The sequence below is a fragment of the Balaenoptera acutorostrata genome, chromosome 3 (genome assembly GCF_949987535.1).
Source record: "Balaenoptera acutorostrata chromosome 3, mBalAcu1.1, whole genome shotgun sequence".
NCBI classification, from domain to species: domain Eukaryota; kingdom Metazoa; phylum Chordata; class Mammalia; order Artiodactyla; family Balaenopteridae; genus Balaenoptera; species Balaenoptera acutorostrata.
Genome location: NC_080066.1, coordinates 140,798,935 through 140,818,940, shown reverse-complemented (window position 1 = coordinate 140,818,940; position 20,006 = coordinate 140,798,935). Strand labels below are relative to the sequence as shown.

The 20,006-nt window shown below is 40.6% G+C and overlaps 1 long non-coding RNA gene across 2 annotated transcripts in view; it reads right to left on the bottom strand.

Annotated features, from left to right (window-relative positions):
• LOC130707770 (uncharacterized) overlaps positions 1-20,006 on the bottom strand; it is a 91,756-nt gene that overhangs the window by 54,954 nt on the left and 16,796 nt on the right. For both annotated transcript variants that reach the window (XR_009007798.1, XR_009007799.1), the window contains exon 2: positions 17,819-17,975. This is a non-coding gene — a long non-coding RNA (uncharacterized LOC130707770). The remainder of the gene's footprint in view (positions 1-17,818; positions 17,976-20,006) is intronic.

Sequence of the window (20,006 nt, the reverse complement as noted above, 5' to 3'; positions counted from 1 at the left end):
TGTTCATTTGTGTCGTATTTTAGATTCCACATATAAGTGATATCATATGGTATTTGTCTTTCTCTTTCTGACTTACTTCATTTAGTATGATAATCTCTAGGTCCATCCATGTTGCTGCAAATGGCATTATTTCATTCTTTTTAAGGATGAGTAATATTCCATTGTGTGTGTGTGTATATATATATATGTATATGCCACATCTTCTTTATCCATTCATCTGTTGATGGACATTTAGGTTGTTTCCATATCTTGGCTATTGTAAATAGTGCTGCTATGAACATGGGGGTGCATGTATCTTTCTGAATTATAGTTTTGTCTGGGTATATGTCCAGGAGTGGGATTGCTGGATCATATGGCAACTCTATTTTTAGTTTTTTGAGGAACCTCCATACTGTTTTCCATAGTGGCTGCACCAATTTACATTCCCACCAACAGTGTAAGAGGGTTGCCTTTTCTCCACACCCTCTCCAACATTTATTATTTGTAGACTTTTTTTTACAATGGCCATTCTGGCCAGTGTGATGTGGTACCTCATCATAGTTTTGATTTGCATTTCTCTAATAATTAGCAATTATGAACATCTTTTCATGTGCCTATTGACCATCTGTATGTCAGGAAGCACAAATCTTTTCTGGAGTTGTCAGCTGCAACTCAGGTTTCTAAGAATTCCCACAAATAAAGTACCAAGAACATGAACTCATAGCCACATATCACAAAACATAAACAAACGAGGTACTATAAATGACAGTCAGCAAAATTAGAGCTACAAAGACTTCAGGTACTGAAATTATCAAATACAGAATATAAGTATAGGTTTATATGTTTTAAGAAATAATAAAAAGACCTAAAAATATAAGCAAGGAACAGGTAATTATAAACATAGAGTTTCTACAAGTCAAAAATTCAGTGGATACGTAAACTAGCAGATTAAACAGCTAAAAAGAGAACTTGTAAACTGGAAAAGAGATTTAAAGTAACTATCTGGAAGTTAGTTCAAGGACACAAAAAGATAGAAAATATGAAAAAGTGGCTAAGACTCATGGATAAATTGAGAAAGTCTACCGTAAGTCTAGTAGGTGTTCCAATTTTTTCCAGAATTACTGAAAAATCTCAAACCTGATATTCAGGAAGCCAGTGAATCTCAAGTAAGATAAATAACTAGAAAAACATATCTAGACACATCATAATGAAACAAGGAACAGCAAAGACATAAAGAAAGTTGTAAAAACATCTGGAGAAAAAAGACAGAACAAATATAAAGGAGCAAACAGTGCTCAGTAGTAAAACAAAAGGCAAAAGATAGTGGAGTAATAGTTACAATGTGCAGAAAAAATAAGTCAAATAAAATTTTTATACCCAGAAAAACTATCAAAAACAGGTATAAAAAAAGACACTTTCAGACAAAAAGGAAAGTTTAATACAAAAAGAATTCTCATTCAGAGAGAAACCTAAAGGATATAAACTCACTCCAGAAATAAGCCAAGAGGAAAAATAAAGTTAACAGAGGAGACAGGGCAAATAGAAGATACAAAATAAGATGATAGAAATAAATGTAAATACACTGGCAACCAAAATAAATGTAAGAAGAAAATCTAAATATATGCTGTTACAGACATTCATAAGGACACAAAAATGTTTAAAGTACTTGGATAGATAACCATCTTTCAGGCATATAAACCAAAAAAGTTGGTATGTCTGTTTTACTATCACACCAAATGGATTTTTAAGAAAAAAAAAAGAAGAAGAAGAACTGCTACGCTAGTGGTAAATAGGGTCATTGCAAAATGATAAAAGATTTGATACATTAAATATATATTGTAATTCTAAACTGATATACATTTAATATATAAAACAAATATATTGAGAAGTCATAAGTGTAGAAGGGTATAGTATATAAGTTTTTAAGTGACAAGTGTTATAGAAGAATAATGAGCAAGATACTATGTTAATTCAGAGGAGGAAAGGGCTAATGGTTAATAAAGTTGGGAATTTATGGTAGAACCAGATTATGGAGGGTCCTGAAAGTCAGAGAAATCTGGACCCAGCATGATAGGAAGTTGGTAACCGATCATATTCTTAAGCAGGAAAGTGACATGATGGAAATGGTTTCTTAGGAAGGAAAACAGCAAATCTGGCTATTGTGTTCAAGATGAACTAGATAGGTCTACACCAGAGTGTAAGCAAAGAGAGGGGTCACAATATCTTGTATTTGGGGGAACAAAGGATGGAAAGGAGGGAAAATCCGAGAGATATTTCATAGACAAAATCAACAGGAAATGTTGGCACTGTGGCGTTTGGTGGGTTATTTGTCTTAGAAAGTGACTGACAGAAATATGCTCCCCAAAGACAACCACATGAAAAGAAACCAGGTTCCTAGCTGATTCCCGGAAGACTCATCTCTGTCAGCCTCAGAAAGTAAAGCCAATGACCCCAATTTCTGTGGGTCAGTGTCCTCTCTACCTGGTCCCTGTATAGATGGTTTTAAAACATTGATTGAATGAAGCACCATGGGAAGACTTTGTGGCTTTAGAACTGTTTAAAGACCATTCTAAATGTATTCACCTTTAATCACATGCAGGTAAGGCATAATCAAGCCAGATCCAGAACTGCAGATTGCTTATGAGATAGATTTCTGCATATAACTCCTTGAAATGTTTTTTCCAGGCTGAAACTATTAGAACCGTGGTATAGGGAGTAGAACAGTTGGCCTTGATAGCTTATGAGCTTATGCATTAGCATAGATTCAAAACGGTTTCTGAGGAGACGGTGCCCTGCCCACAGGTGCTCCCTGAGCTCACCTTTAAGCACAGGTAGTACGGCTGCTGATTCACACCTGCATCTTTTTCTTGACTTTTCAGTTTTTACAGAATGACATTAAATCTAATCTCAGAACGAATGTCTACTAAGTCATGTAGGTCTATAGTCAAATGGAAATAGAGAGTTGATTGTAGATCTACAATTGAGATAGAGAATAGAGAAAAAAAAATTCAAGTGCATTGTGAGTTAATATTTAGCAAGCATTCGGTTGCAAGAAACAAGGACGGTTGCTTGAAGGAGGACATCTATTATTTCCCAAGCAATATTCTATGAGATATTCTAAAATCTACCCCTGGTCAAGCAGGGGCAGCTGAGAACTGGTAACCTGGCCCACACACATCCATCCCCCATGGGGGATTTTGCTGAATTCTGCTTCTGATGAGCTGCCATTAGCCTCTATTGAGGATCATTATTTTAAAAACTGTCATGAGATTCATTGTTTTGGTTTTTTTTTTTCTGGGATGTGTAAGGAGGTTACTTATAAAACCATACAGTGGCCCCATATCAAAATTCTTGAAGAAATTCCCATCCCATTCTAGTGTCAAAATAGTTGCACTTCTGAAGTTGGTATTTATTTTCTGAACACCAAATAGCATAACTGATCAAGTTTCCCTTTTACATTATAGCCAACCACGTGGCCCACATAGGAGGAATATGTTGATTAAAGTACACATTTTATCCTCAATCCTGGCTTCTTTCTTAGGCTCCTCCCCCATTTTCTTTCTTCTTTTCTTAGATCTTTATGCAATCTTGTTGTATTTTACATATCCTTAGAGCTTGCCTTATAGCCTATGTGGAACAAGTTTGGTATAAATAAGTAAATGAACTAAAATGGTTTGAGATATGTTAGAATTCCCCCAAAGGTTGAAGGCAATGCACCATCTGTGGAATTTTGCCTGAAAGTCACAGCCTTGCTTAGCTTCCTTCCCTTCCTGTTCTGCTGTTCCCACTCAGGAGCACTTCCCTAAGGAGTCACTGGCTGGTACATCTTTGTCTCAGGATGAGCCCCTCTCATGGAATTTCCCTCACCCTTTACCTTCAAATGATCACTGAGTCCCACTGAGTCTGCCTGCTAAATGTCTTTGGAACCTGTCTAGTTCTTTCCATCTCCACCTTCCCCAGCCTAGGCCTGACCATCTCATTTCCGTTGGAGTATTACAAAAGCTTCCTGGATTCCAGCCATATTATGTACAAATCCATCCTCCACATGGTAGCCAAGAGAGATCTTCTCAAAATAAAACTCTGATCATGTCATTTCTCTGCTTACATCTCTTCAAGGATGTCCCACTGCCCTTAAGAGAGTCTAAATCTTTAACTGGGCTTATAAGACGCTGCAGTATCAGGACCCCTCTTTCCTCCAGCCTCTTTTCTTCCTCGCCATCCCCACCTGGCTCCTCTCTCTCCAGCCTAATAAACCTCTTTCTATCCCCAGCGTTGGGCATGCGCTATTCACTGCTTCCAAACACACCTCCTCTCCTCCTCACCCAGCTCTCCTCTCAGCATTTGTTTGCAGAACCACTCATGTAATGGGTATTTCTTGAGGCCGTGCCAGGTACCAGGCCTGGAGATTGGCCCTGAGGAGTGCAGCAGTCAACCACACTCTGAAGCTCTCAGCACATAGGCCGCTTTCCCACAGACACACTCTCAGTCCACCCACTCTCAGCTGGTGACTCACTGGGCTGCTTTGAGCGCTCATAGCACCTGAAACAACCACCATGTTCTATGCTAACTGTCTGTCTAATGTGTGTGCCTCTAAGTTGTCTCTAAACTGCAAACTCTCGGAGAGCAGGGTCTGTCTTGTTTCCTGCAGTTTCCCCTGAGCATAGCATCATAGCTGGCTTTCAGTAGATGCTCAGTAAATAACTGAGAAATGAATTAATTACTCCCATTTTTGCATTACGAAGATGATGGCTCACGTGATCAGTCCTTTTTGCTCCAGCCTTATTTGCCGTAGACTCGGGTGCCAGGAGGAGTAACAGAGCAGCCTCACCTGGGCCCCTTTCTTAAACCGTCACTGCAGACAGTTTGGGTTCAGGAATAACCCAAAATGCCTTTGGCCAGAAGATATTTTTCACCCACCAATTTTCATAACACTGTTTGTTTGAGAGGAAATTTGATCCAGATGTTTTAGGTTCATTTACATTAAACTCATCACCACATGACACTGTAACAGCTTTTGATGGCCATGAAGTCCTTTTTCACAAACGAGGCAGTAGCTTTTTGCCAGCTATAAGTGAGTGCAGGACCCCAATTCTTTGCACTTGGCTCCAAATTTAGCAAGGATCGGGGGAGTGTGAAGTTTGGCAACTGTACGTTCTCCCCTCCCTGCTGAGGCATGGATGGGATTTTACAGACTTTGGAATGTAGATTTCCTAATGATTTAGATGAATGTCACAATGTGATGGTTTAATCCACCGAAAGGACAATAAAACAAGATTCCTCCTTGTCTTTGTGATTTCTTCTGACCATTTTAAAAAGAAGTGGGAGAAACAAGAGAGGGGAAGGAAGGAGTTTTAGAAGAGTAGACAATTAAACACACACATGAGCACACACAACATTCTTAACAGCCTAATGATTCATTAACAGCACCAGGGAATTGAAATGTGCTAGTCCCTTGGCAGGCCAAGAGCCAAGGCCCCCTCCCTGTGCTTTTCTCCATCCACCCCTCTCCCCCTGACATAAGGGTAAACTTTCGCACAGAAAGATGATTCTTCATTCCATTGTATTAACTCAACACTGCAAAACTAACTCCAAGTGATCTGTACGCATATTATATGGCTCAGAAAATGTTCATACCAGGGTGGTTCTCTGAAACAACTGGGAAAGGTTATCTCACAGTATGTTGCTCCCATCTCTGCTCACAGAGCACGTCTGTCTTTGTTCTTAACATGTTGTAATTTATCCATTTAAAAGGCTATTACCACCAATAGACTGGTAAGGTCCAAGGCAGGAGTTGTTTATTCTTTTATACTCAGAACTTAGACAGTGTCTGGCACATAGCAGTTGCTCATGAAATGTCTGATGAATGAATGAATGAATGTGTATGTCTACATTAACCAGAGCTTTCAGATTATTGTGCCACTACATAGTTACAGAGACATACTTTGATAGATATAAGGAGATAGACATAAAGAATGAAGAGGGAATATGGAGAAGAAAGGAAAATCCCCTATTTCTTGAAAATCCTGTGAATAGAATGAGAGAACTTTAAATAACTCAAGCAAGTAGCAGCAAGATATAGCTTTGAGCATGCCTGTACATTACTCTTTCATTTTACTTTTTTGTTTCCATTTTTATAGGCATTTGGGGAGGCAAATCCCTGAAAACGGACACTTCTCAGCCTTCCAGTGATGCTATATTTACAGCTTTTCTGCAACAGGAAAATCCATGCCTTCAACAATATTGAAAAACACTTCACAAATCCTTCAGTGAGCCAGGACAGTTATGCCCCTGCTTAGATCCAAAGTTAATGACATCTGTTTATAAAGGGGAAAAAGAGATCATAATTTTTTAAATTGTGTTTTTCCATGTGCGATTGGATTTTCTAAGTCAGCCTGAAAGCCACATGCCTGCTAGACCACAACAGTGCTCTAGAGTAGAAGCGGTGAGCCTCTGTCTGAAACGGGGGTGGGGGGAAGGATGATGTCATTCCCAGCGGTTAAGGACTGAAGGGATTACGAGATTTGGAGTGGGATTTGGAAACATCTCTGGTGCTGTGAATACTGGGGGCTGCTGGCTGTCTCTTCACCTGGGAAGAAACGCCTCGCTCTTGCCCCTCCGGTTACAGAGGCTGTGTTACAATAACTGGCCTCTTGGCTAGCACTGTGGCAGGTTATTTTTTGTCATTTTTTCCACTCCAAGTTTCAAGGGCTTTTTCCGTGGATCTTAATATTTTTCCACTTTTCTTCAAATCTTTTTGACAAGGTTTCAGATCATGAGCAATCATAAGTACAGAGGGATATTAAATGAATGGTACACTTGGCAACTTAGGAGCTACAATGGAGAAGCAATTAAGGAGGAGAGAGTGGGCTGCCGTCATCTGGGGATCACGTCAAGGCTCTAAAGGCTGCACAGCTGTTTTTGGCTGACTTGTGCGAGCCTGCAAACTAACAAGACTAATATTTAGATTATTTCATCAAAATGGAACATAGTTATAGAGTACCTACGATGTGTGAAGCATCCTTCTAGATGTTGTGTCGAATTGTAACACTTAATAGAGCTTTCTTGCCACCAAGGCACTTTCAATCGCGTAAAATCTATGCAAAAATGTGGTGGTTTTGTGCTGTGTCCACTCAGTCAAGCTGAAATTACCTGTCTCAGAATTTCCTTCCCTGTTTGGTTCTGGGATACGGATGGCCACATGAGAAATTCATGGATGTAAACGTGCCTCCGTGTTTATGCCCTGAAGGCTAACGTGCGCGTTCGGCACCGTGGCACTGCTCACACTGCCTCCGATCTGCTGGCTCGCCGGGCTCAGTGAGGGGCACCACCCGGACCCACAGCTCCTCCTAGTTCCTCCTTCAGCTGCCCCAAGTCCTGGGCCATGTGCCAGTGTCACTCCATGGCAAAGGGCACCGACTTCTCTGACAGGGCAAGCCGGTATCCAGACTGGAATTGTTGAGGGCAAAAGCAGGTTGTCCTTGTGAAGTCCAGTTGTCCAGATGGGTTCAGTTCACCCTTGCCCTTGACCATGTTCATCTTTCCTTCCCAGCTATTGTTGCCCGCTGACATAGATCGACTTCAGGCTCAACACAAGATGCAGAGACAGCGGCATATCACTCCTAGAGCCCTGCTCCTCTCATCTGCCCCTGACTGATACGGAACACAGACATATGAAAGACTCTTGGTCTGTTTAATGCAATCACTTGGGACTCCTATCCATTTATTCCAATGATGCTGACTGACTCAGGTGTTAAGGGACTTGGAAAGTCACTTTATTCCCCCTTGACCTCACCTGTAAAATGAGGGGCCTGTCCCATCCTTGGCATTTTAGCTCTGTCCTGTGCGAGGCTGAGCTGGAGCCCTGGAAGCAGGGAAAGCCCTCATGCAGGGAAGCAGGAGACATGGCACTGGGGTTAGCTACCAGCATCAAGGGAACTGTTCATCTCACAGAGGTGAACTCAGAAGTGGGCTGAGGGAGTTCAGGGCAAAGCAACAATAGTGTTCACAGCAATGGCTCCAGCTCGCACAGGGCTTCTTCCTTCCCTCGCCCCTGGACACCCAGAAGGGGTGATGGGGCTTCCCACGGTTGCTCAGCACTCCTCATTGGTTGTCTTTACCCTGCCCACAACTCTGTACATCTCTTCATTAAACTGTCTTCAAAACTGCAACTGCTTCCGTTTCCTGCCAGAACCCTGACTGACCATAATGGTGCAGAGCCAGGGGTCTCTCAGAAGGCCTTTGTCTCCCTATAAGGAAACCCAGAGGCCCCCTTAACATAATCAAGCCCATCTGCCACTGTTGGCCATGGAAATAGTTTCTCCAAGTGCAGTAGGACCTCAGTGCCTATTGTCTACAGTTCACTTTCTTTCTGAGGATCACTTGCTTAAACCTCACTGTTGCCCCAATGTTGGTGATGTTGGCATTGGGGGTGCTGCTTATCTCAGAAAATTCTGGTCTCAAGGAGAACTCAGTATTCTTTTTTATACCTATATTAAGCTTAAACCTGAATTAAAATTTCATCAAAATAATACCAAGCACATAATAACAAATAAAATAGTACAGAAGACCATACCCAGTTTCACTCTCTAGAGAAAATTTATTTTAACTTCTGGTTTTAGTTCTTTTGGTGGTAAGCTCCATAATTCTAGATAATATGCTTATACTCCTATTTCTTAATTTATCAGTTTTAAACAATACCTATTGACTCTCCAATGTAAAAGATGAAGAATGATCTCATCCCTCCCTTTCCCACCTCCTCGTCCTCTCAATATTTAATATTTATACTCTTATTCTTTTACTTTTTACCTTTGAAATTTTAAACTTTATATAGTGCTACATCACCATTTCTTATTTCAGCAACTTAGTTTTGTATCTTAAACATTTATTATGAAATATGAGTATACAGAATAACATAACACCTATGTTACTTCTTAAATATCTTTTATATAAACATCTGTATATATCCATAAACAATACATAGCATTGCCTCCTATGTTTAAAAATGTACACACATGGTATTATTACTCTGAACATCTTATTTATGATTTGCTTTTTCCACTCAACTTGATGTTTTCAAAATGTATCCATGTTAATACATATAAGTTCTAGTCCTTTCATTTCAGGGGCTGCCTCATATTCCTTCTATGAATGTGCCACAGTATTCAGGCTTTGTTGATGGGAAATTATAATAATAGTAATAGCAACGACAACGCTGAGTGCCTACTATCTGCCACATTGTTCTAAGTACTTTCCATTGTTTGACTAATGTGATCCTGTAGCAATTCTCATTCATCTATGAGAAAACTGAGGCACAGAGAAGTCATGTGCCTAAAATTTCACCAGCTAATAAGTGACTATCCAGAGTCCTCGCTCTTAACCACTATGTAGTATTGCTTCTCCATCTATGTTGATTCCTTTGAATCATTCCACACTATGCTGCTGTGAGCTTCTTGGTACTCAAAGTGTGAGTGATTCTCTAGAATTATTGGGGTATAGAGTAGGGGCACCTTCAGTTTGCCTAGCTATATTGCCAATGATCATGTTGTTATGTCTTCCTTTTTTCTTTTCTCCTACATTCTACCCTCTGTTGGTTGCAGTTTACCTTTTATATGGCTGATGTTGTTGGCATTTATATTCTGTATAACATCTGTTAACTTTTCTCTGCTTTGTCAAAAGGTTGACTCTAAAAGTTAGACACCAGTGAAAAGTATTTACGTGTTTATAACCATTTAAGTATTGCTCCATGCCTGGGCAGGCAGTGTGCTGGAACTGCAGTTCCTTCCCTGTTGGTCCTATTTAACCAAGGACCACATAAAGTAGAATGTTCAGAGCATTAAGGACTAATGGAGTCTCTTTTCCTACATTTAGCATTTGCTTTAAATCATGTCATGTTTAGTTGACTGAGGTTCTTATATAGCTTCCTCTGGCCCTTGAGGTTTCTTACTATCTTTTTTTTCTTTTCATATGGTTTTCCGTTATCACATTCTCAAAAATGTCCCAAACTCTCTATCATAACATCTTTTCTACTGAGTAAGTTGGCTTTCCCCTCCTAAGTCCCTCCATTTTGAAGTCTTCTGTCCTCCTGTAACAATCTGGACTTGCCTGAGTCTGGGCCTGCTATACTGCTCTCATCCTGGAAACTCATGTCTGTCCCTGTTCTCCTGGGTCAGAGTGGTTAATCTATGGATGGCATATTTTCTTCCTTCTTAGTTTACTTCCTTATTTTGCTGGAGTACATCCTTAAGTAACTTCCCACAGAAGAGGGCCTGAAAGATAGACTTTCTAAGTCCTCACAGTTCTGAAATGTTTTTACCCTCACACTTAATAGCTGGGCTCAATATAAAATTCTGACCAACTGTTAAGCTGTGGGAACCCCCTCGTGTCCAGCTGTGGGAACCCCCTCGTGTCCAGCTGATATACATTATCTATATTGGAGGTCTTAGTTTTCCCACAGATTGCCAATTCAAAATTTTTGGAGCAGAGCTGACAGACTTTCTGCCCTGGACGAGTCTCAGCTCCCTGTGCTTCATGCACTAAGGTGGGGGGCACGGGGGAATACGGGGATGCACCAACAGGGCAGTTGTCTAGTTTTCCGCTCCTGGTGATCACCTTGACCCTTGGCCATACTTGCTGGTTCTAAGCACAGAGCCTCTCAGTGATTTTGTCAGGTAGACTGGCCCCAGTCACCTTTGTAACCCTCCAGGGAGGTCTCAACTTTCTCCACCTGTGTCATTCAATAGTCTTCTTCCATCCACTTTCCATCTTGTGGAAATCTGTTGACTGTTTTCTATCACTGGTGTGCTTCCTGTTTTTTTCCTTTTTTTGGTTTTATACTTTTGCTTCCCCATTTATTAGCATGTGACTTGCAAAGTTATCTAAGCTTTCTGTATCTCAGTTTTCTCATACATAAAATGCGAAAAAGTGGAACCTACCTTACTAAGTTTGTTATGAGGGTTAAAAGAGTTAATACATCTAAGGTACTAGAAGAGCATTCAGCACATGCTTAGCTCTGTAATACAAGTCAATTATTATTATTATTACCATTATTATTATTATTTGGTGGGGTCTTGAGAGAGGTGGGAGATAGGATCCCAAGATTACTGTTGGCTGAAGTGTTTAGACAACTTACTAAGGACTCTGGTCTGAAATGGAGAAAACCCATGGAATGAGACCCCCTGAGGTTCATAGGTATGGTTTATTCATCTTTAGCTTGGGGTCCCCGGAGGAGTGCTTCTTAAATTTTAATGTGCATCATAATTACCTGGGAACCTTATTAAAATGCAGATTCTGATTTAGTAGGTCAAAAGTGAGCTCCATATCCTGCATTTCCAACAAGCTCCCAAGTGATGCTGAGACTTTGCAGTGTGTATGTATTTATGTGTGCACTAGATATCAATATGAAATATATTTTTACTCTAGGTCACAGTAAAAATATTTGAAAAACATTGTCTAGAGAAATATCTTTCAGCCTCACTTTCAGCTGTCTCCACAATATACTCTCCCCCCAGTGCCAATGTTTGTCGTCAGGGTTTGATTTTATTCAGGAAGCAGAAGGGCTCCATGCTTCTCCTAATCACTCAGCAATAAGAGCTGGTCTCAGATTCAAAGTCCTGTTATTCGAGGCCCCTTCCTCGCAGTGCCTGAGATGTTACCTGGCATAATCTACATCTCCCTGCTGGTTTGCCCAGCGCTTTTGGGCTTCTGGCTTGGCGCCTCTTTCAGACCACCAGAGACCTGACATCTCCCAGTCCTTCCCTGGGATATCTGGTTTCATTCTTTAGCTACTGGTTTAGGGTTTCTCTTCCTTGGAAGACAGGGACAGCTGGGAATGTGGATCTCATCCTGTCTGGGTTTTCCCCTGACAAGTGGCGGTAGTGGCAGGATGAGAGGTGCTTGAAGACCACTCATGATGCTATTATCACAGAGAGCAGAGTCAGTAACGAAAAGAACAGGTGCAGCGGGCTGGGTTTCACTTCTCGGGCAAGCGGCAACAGCCAGCAGGGCAAGCACGGGAATCAGGACTATCACAGATTTTTAAAAAATCAATCACAGGAAGGGATGAATTGGTTGAGCATATGGGATTTTTAAGAAAGTGAAACTATTCTGTATGATGTCCTAATGGTGGGTATATGTTATGATACATTTGTCAAAACACACAGAATGTGCAACATAAGAGTGAACCCTAATGTAAACTATGCACTTTAGTTAATAATAATGTATTAATATTGGCTCATCAACTGTAGCAAAAGCACCACACTAATGCAAGATGTTAGTAATAGGAGAAATTGGGGAGGGAGGTGAGGGTAGGTATATGGGAACTCCCTGTACTTTCCACTCAATTTTTCTGTAAACCTAAAACCGCTCTAAAATATAAAGTCTATTAATTTTTTAAAAAGTAAGTAGAGATTAAAACTAAACTCGCTATTGTGATGATTAAAATGGAAAAAACATATGAAAGCACTGAAATATCCACAGTACCAAAAACACCAAAACAGTCAACAAGCCATGACATACATGAATACATTCTCCCCTCCCCCACTCCTCTCCCCAGAGGTGCCCACTGCCATTGCAGTGGTCTGTATCCTTGAAGACCTTTTCATATGCATTTTTATACATAGGTAAGGGAGATAATACTTTTGAAATACCTCCCAATATTGTGCATTCTTTTCGGTAGTTTGCTTTCCCTTCCTGCACCCCATGTACTATTAAGGCCAAGCCATGTGGCTTATTGTCTCCCAGAATCAGGATAAGACACATATTCAGATCAGAAGAGGAAGTGGAACCTACTATGCCTTCTCACCTGGAAGTAAATGTAAAAGAAAAAAGAGGGTAAGAAATTCAGGCAGGAGGGTTCTTGTTTTCTCCCATCTCTGGGCTGTATGTTGGGATAGGTGAGGGCATTTAAAGGCAGTCAGATCTATATAAAGGAACCCCAGACCACTGGGGCAACAGTGTTCAGCACGCCCTTCAGGGACTGTATTTCCTGCTTTTGGAATTTCACTGAGAGCCACTTATGTATCTACACGATGAGCATTTTCCTGGGATGGAAACCTAGATGTTGACTTACTGAAGTGAATTGTATGGGCATGGTTCTTATTATAAAACATAATATGTGCATGTGGAAATAATCATTTAAATGGAAAGGTATAAAATAAAAAGTAAAAATCTCACTCCAAGATCCCCACTTTTCACAGGTAACAGTTTTTCATCTGTTTATAGTTTTTTGTTTTCTGTAGTTATCCACATAACTGGAATAACATGGTTATGCTGTTTCCTGATTTATCAACTTCAAGAAGAATCTATTGAGTACCACTTTTAAAAATAAAAAATTTGGCTCAGTTATATTCAACCTGCTTCCAACTTTTAACTTATTTTTATTTTTAGTCCTATTAGCTATTTTTTTATAACTTTAAAAATACTGCTGTTTTGATGTGAAGAAATACATGCTCTTTTCCCTTCTCTTTCTGCCTCTTTCCCCTAACTTCCTTCTGTACTATTATGTTCCAAGGTCAATAATGTTTGCATTCTCTTTTATAATCATAATCAAGTCTTACATGCTTTATCTATAGAATAATTCTTTTAAAAATCAAAAGAGCATTTATAATGATTGTGTAAATATCATTTATTCCTGATTGGGATAACATAGCCTAGCCAGAAAAATATATGTCATAGAGGTAAAGCATGTGGCTTAGAATAGCTCTGCCACTTAAGAGCTGTGTGATTTAGTATAGTTACTAAACTCCTCTGTGCCTCAATTATTCATCTGAAAAACTTGGAATAATAATACCTACCCCATAGGGTTGTTTGAAAGTTAAATGGAATTATCAAAAGCACTTAGCACAGTGCCTGTCACCTAGTAAGAATTTAAATAAAAATTAATTATTATTATTATTTTGGTAGTGTGAATGGACCCATTAGAAAGGTGTGTAGCTCTTATGTTATTAAACCTGTGTCATGCTAAGGAGACTATTCCTAATACCAAGGTTGAATGGATTCTCTCTCTCTTGATACTCCATCAGTTCAAAATCATGCCAGAGTTTAATTTGCTTCATTTTTAGACCATGACTTTTTTTAAATCTCCTGACATGTCTAAGTGCCTATTTTCTTGTTAAGGAAAGAAACTTATAATAGCCTATATCATACTGTGTGTTGAATGACCAATTTTGAGAAGAGATGGTACAATTCCCTACAGATGCAGAGAGAGAGAGAGAGAGCCCCTGGTTTCTGGCTTTGCAATTCTGGTCCCCATGTGACCTGGCTTTTTTCCATTCCTCAGATACCTAAAAGAGTCCCTGTCCTAGCCTAATAATAGCCCCCCTACACACACACACACACACACACACACACATGCACATTCATTAAATAGTAGCACGTGATGGTTCCTTTCCTTGAAACCCCTCCCACTGTGGAGGGAACTGCAATGAATACATCTAGGTGCTCTTCCAACCCTGACTTTTTTAATATGGTTTTAAGCTCTTCTGGTAGTCTGCTTATCCAGGCTTTCCACTCAGGGTAAAGTTATCCTGTATTCTCTCTCTCTCTCTCCCCTCTGCACCCCCTTTCCCCCTTAATACATTTAAAGGGATACTATATAAAATGCAAATTTTAATACATCAGATCCACAATACAGGAAACAGGAAGGAGCATTTTTGTTTCTTAATAAGAAAAACTAACTGATTATTCTGAATATCTTAGCAAGTATAACATCAAAATTAGTAGGGTGGGGACTTCCCTGGTGGCTCAGTGGTTAAGAATCTGCCTGCCGATGCAGGGGACATGGGTTCAAGCCCTGGTCCGGGAAGATCCCACGTGCCGTGGAGCAACTAAACCTGTGTGTCACAACTACTGAGCCTGTGCTCTAGAGCCCACAAGACACAACTACTGAGCCCATGTGCCACAACTACGGAAGCCTGCGCGCCTAGAGCCCATGCTCCACAAGAGAAGCCACCGCAATGAGAAGCTCGTGCACCACAACAAAGAGTAGCTCCCACTCGCCACAACTAGAGAAGCCCATGAACAGCAACGAAGGCGCAACGCAGCCAAAAAAATTTTTTTAAATAAATAAATGTATTTAAAATAAATTAGGAGGTTGGGAGCCAATCCAAAAATCTTGAAATGTCCTAGGAATGAATATCCTTGGGGTGTAGCTTGAAATTTTGCTTAATGCCAGACTTCCCTGAAGACCAAAGAGGAGGGGTACATCATAACAGACGTAAGCTCTCTGTAGGGAACTAGCGCCTGATGTTTCACGACGTTTTCCAACAATGCAAACGGTGTCAGTTCCCCTACACTGACTGTGGTGTTTTAATAAATCAAATTATCAAAGCTTCATAGATGTTAAAAAAAAAATGAAATGAAAACAAGTGAAGCAAGCATAGTTTGCTACTCTAACATCAAAGAACACAAAACCATAAATCCATAACATTCACTTTCAAAAGCAGATGATGAAAAATATGGAATGAGTTTCTTAGATTTAATTTTAAAACAGCAAAAGTATGTGAAAGCAGAAGAGAAATGCTGAAAAGCAGAAACCAGAGCAGAGGGCACTTCATTTTAGAATTTTTAGCTTCTCCAGGGAGCAAAAGAGCTTAGTTCCTTGACGGCTGGACAGCCACAGGCAAAGTATGCAAGCTCTTTTTTTGTATTGAGTCCAATCATTAAGCTCAAGTCAGTAAATCAGATATCCAGGGGATACATAACACATTATTAAATTTATGCAAGAACTCTGAGTTCATCAAGGAAAATAAAGAAAGGTGCTAAATGTCATGAGTGATTTTGCTGGTAAGCAAACCATCCAATATTAAATTGATTTTTAAATCACATAGTCTCCTTTTCCACAAAGTCTCATTACAGTAATAGACACTTGTCACTCTTTTTTTTTTTTTTTTTGGTTAGACATACTTCATTCCCCTTCTGATAACATCCAAGTTTCCTTTCAAAGTTGCTTTTCCCCAACATGTGTAATCTTGGTGGGAATAGTGCCTACCCAACCCCCAACCTTGCAAGCTGACATCGATAGGTGACCACATCCCAGTCTGTCCACGGAGTGAGCAGACAAAGTGTGATGTTGCACATAGTCAATGGAATACTCTCCCCAGCCTGAGAATCCAATGGGAGGGATACAAGGATATTAGTGGCAATTAGAATTATTTGTCCCTGCTGATCTGCCCTCTTGGGTTCCCCTTGTGTCCTGCCCATTTTCTAAACCCAGTCTTCCAGCCCTTCATTGATCTGTCCCCAGTAGCCATCCAAAAAATTCTTTATTTTTTTTCTTGAGATCATCAGAGGCTATTTCAGTTGCTTGTGACCAAGAAGGCTAATGTATTCATTCATTCAAAGACAAAATTTCTTGAACATCTGTTATGTTTGGCACTAGGAATACAGAGACATGGTTCCTGCCCTCGGACTGATTGAGATTGTTGTGTAAATAGATAATTACAGTGCAATATGGGAAGTGTCATCATAGAGATAAACAAATATCACAAAGGAAGACGCCAGTAATTCTGCTCAGGGAACACAGCGAATGCTCTACAGTGGAGGCAAAGCTTGAGTCTGGCTTTGAAGGGCAAGTAGGAGTTTACCTTCGCAAAAAAGATAGGGCAAGCTTTCCAGCAGAGGGAATGGCATGCACAAAGGCATAGAGGTATGGAGGAACAAGTCATCTTTGAGATGATTCCAGAATTAGGCTGGGGCAGAAGCTACATGAGTGAATGAGTTTGGATGAGGTTGAGGCTACATTATGAAGGATCGTGTGCTCAGTGCAATAGGATTGTTGAATAAACAGCCAGTGGAGTGGCTGATGCGAAGAAGATCAAAAGCACTGCCATCAAATACACGAGATCTCAGAAACAGAAACTGCACAAAAGTAAAACTTAAAATGGAAAAATAGATGCTTCAAATCAGTCATGAATAACTTCGTTTTTCAAGGATTGATTCAGGAAAAATAAAAATATCTGCAGACCATATTTTAAAAACAAAACAATCACTTTAAATTTCCGGGGATCCAAATTCTGATGATGTACTTTATTGATCAGAAGAAGGTCAAGGAGACAACTGGCAACTCTTACTAGCTTCTAAAATGTCAATACTTGGGAAGAGTTGAGAATGACCTATCACTGGGAGACAGTTCTCCACTGGTGCCTCACATTTCTGCAACCTCGCAAGCAGAGACAATGACTGTTTTTTGTTTCAGACTACCTTTCCAAGGATGTGTGTAGAGTGGACAGCCTCAGAAGATGGCAGTACTATCCCCTATGGAGCAAAGGCATTATACTGAGCACCCATTCAGAGCTCAGCGCTGGGCTGGGCTCTGTGAGAGATAAGAACAAAGAATAAAACATAATCCCGGGAGAGGTGACCAACATGTATGAAACCAGAGTGAATAACATGAAATAATATATAATCAAGTACTATAGACTCTAGCAACAGGTATCGATTTATATTGTTTAGATGCTTAGTAAGATGTTTTGAATACTGTCAAATTTCAAAGGAGGCAGTTATCAGTGAAGGCTCAATGATGCCAAGGAAGCTTCTTTGGAGGGAAACTTCAGCTGGGCTCTGAAGGACGGGAGGATTTTTATGGGAGGAGACAGAGAAAAACATTTGTTATGAAAGTCAAGAATGAGATGGTTAAGGAGCGAGTTGGTGGATGCTCGGCGCCTAGGCTGTCTCCTGTCTTTCTCCTCCAGGTGCCTCAATCTCCCCATCTGTGAAATCTGGCTAATAATGTCCCTATTCACCAGGGAAGTCAGAGGGAAGCAATGAACCAGCAGGTGAGAAACCCCTTGAAGTGAGAGCACATAAAAGACAAGATAAATAGACTGATTAAATCAACAATTACCTTATTACTGCTGAATCTTCTCTTCAGGCTAAGTGTCCCCTAGTAGCTGTAACCATGTGTCAACGTGGCAAGGCATGAGTCCTGTCCGATGTTCTGTGCGACTACAGCGCAATTTATGTTCTTCTCACATGTGGTGCTCAAAATTCTTCAGAATGACCTGACAGGCACAGATTGGAGATAGACTTTCACTTTCTTTGGTGTAGATATTGTATTTGTACCAATGCAGCCAAAAATGCCACTAGCACCATTAACTCTCATAGCCTCGTCAACTAATGTTCCCTTTTAGTTGACAGTGATCTGCTACTGTATTTTTCCATCCTGTACTTCTGGACTCAAAAGCAGGAATTTCAACTCAAGCTTCATTTTGCTGTCTCTAGATGACAGCTGATACAAAATGGCAGTAATAGTTGAGCAGATTAGCAACCTCAAGTGTGGGTCAGATGGTTACCCAAACTAGACATCATCACCCAACTGGGAAGACTCGGCCTTTATCAATCCATGGTCTCCAAGCACAGCTGGACCTTCAGCAATCACCTTCCTCCTCCAGGTCCTTACTCCTGACTCTCCCTTGTTCTCAGATGACTCTGCCTCCTACATCAGGCTGGAATTTCCTCCCAGGACCCCTGCAGGTGTTCATCTCCACTGGCACCAACACTTTTCCCTTCCTTCTGTGATCCAAGGCTCTATTTTGGCTTTTTATGGTCATCGTTCCAATAGCCCATGTCCCCTCCTCTGTATCTTTAATAATGCTCTCCTGACTGGTTCTTCAACCTCAGCACAAAAAAATATCCTTTCTATCTTTTTCGTAAAACCCATCTGTTAAGGACTGAATATGTGTGTCCCCTCAAAATTCATATGTTGAAGTCCTAACCCCTAGCATGGCTGTATTTAGAGATGGGGCCTCGAAGGAAGTCACTAAGGTTAAATGAGGTCCTTAGGGTAGGGCCCTGATCCTAATCTCCCTCTCTCCATAGGACACACTGAGCAAAGGCCATGTGAGGACAGCAAGAAGGCAGCCAACCACAAGCCAGGAAGAGAGCTCTCACCAGAAACAGACCTTGTTGGCAACTTGATCACAGACTTCTAGCCTCCAGAGAAAATAGATTTTTTTGTGGTTTTAGCCACCCGGTCGGCTGTAGTCTGTTATGGCAGCCCGAGCAGACTGAAATGCCGTTCCTTGACTTTCCCTCACTCCAGCTATTGTCCAACTGCTCCATTTTGGTCAGAGACAAGTTTCTGGAAATAGCTCCCTAGTTTCCCTGTTTCTACTTTCTCACTTCCCGTTCACTCTCCAACCCATGTCGTGTGGCTTCAGTCTCTACTGCTCTGCTAAGTAGGCTCTCACAGAGGCTTCCTAGGACCTGTGATGATGAAAGCCAGGATCAGGAATTTCTGCACCATTCAATGCATTTGATTGTTCCTTCCCTTGTCCACTGTGATGCTCCTGGTCTATCTTCCACTTCCCAGCCACACCTTTCAGTCGTCTTCCCAGCTACTCTCCCTGCCTTACATTCTTCACTGATGACCTCTGCTTTTCTTCTTCTATATTCTGATACTTGAGTGACCTCAATCCAACTCCAACTATAACCTACAATGTGATGACACTCAAATGTCTACTCATGGTCAAATTCTCTCTGCTAAAGCGCCACGTGCACAATGGCCTAGGCCATTTGAATGTTCCTAAATTACCTTAAACTCAAATGTTTCCAATACTGAACTCATACTTCTTTCCTTCAAACACATTCCTCCTCTAATATTCCTCATCTCAGTGACCATCATCCTCCTAGTCACTGGAGCCTGAAACCTGGGGTCATCCTAGATCTATTCTTTGCATTCAATATTTGCATCTATATGAATGTGTGAGTATATTCACATATCAGTATAGAGAAATAACTGAATGTTAGCCTGAATTAACAAGCCACTATATTATATCATTTAACCCTATAAAGTGGATACTGTCCTCCTTGTGTCCCTATTTTACAATTGAGGAAAGAGATTTCTAGAGGTTCAGTAATAAGTCCAGAGTTGAACATCTAGGAAATGGCAGAGCAGATTTGAACCCAGTTGTATCTTACTCCAAAACCCAAACTCTTAACTATACATACTACCTTGTAAAAACTATTGTTTCAAATATAGCTATTATTCACTGTCAAATCTTTATCTCCACAGTTACTTCTTGTCCCCCTTC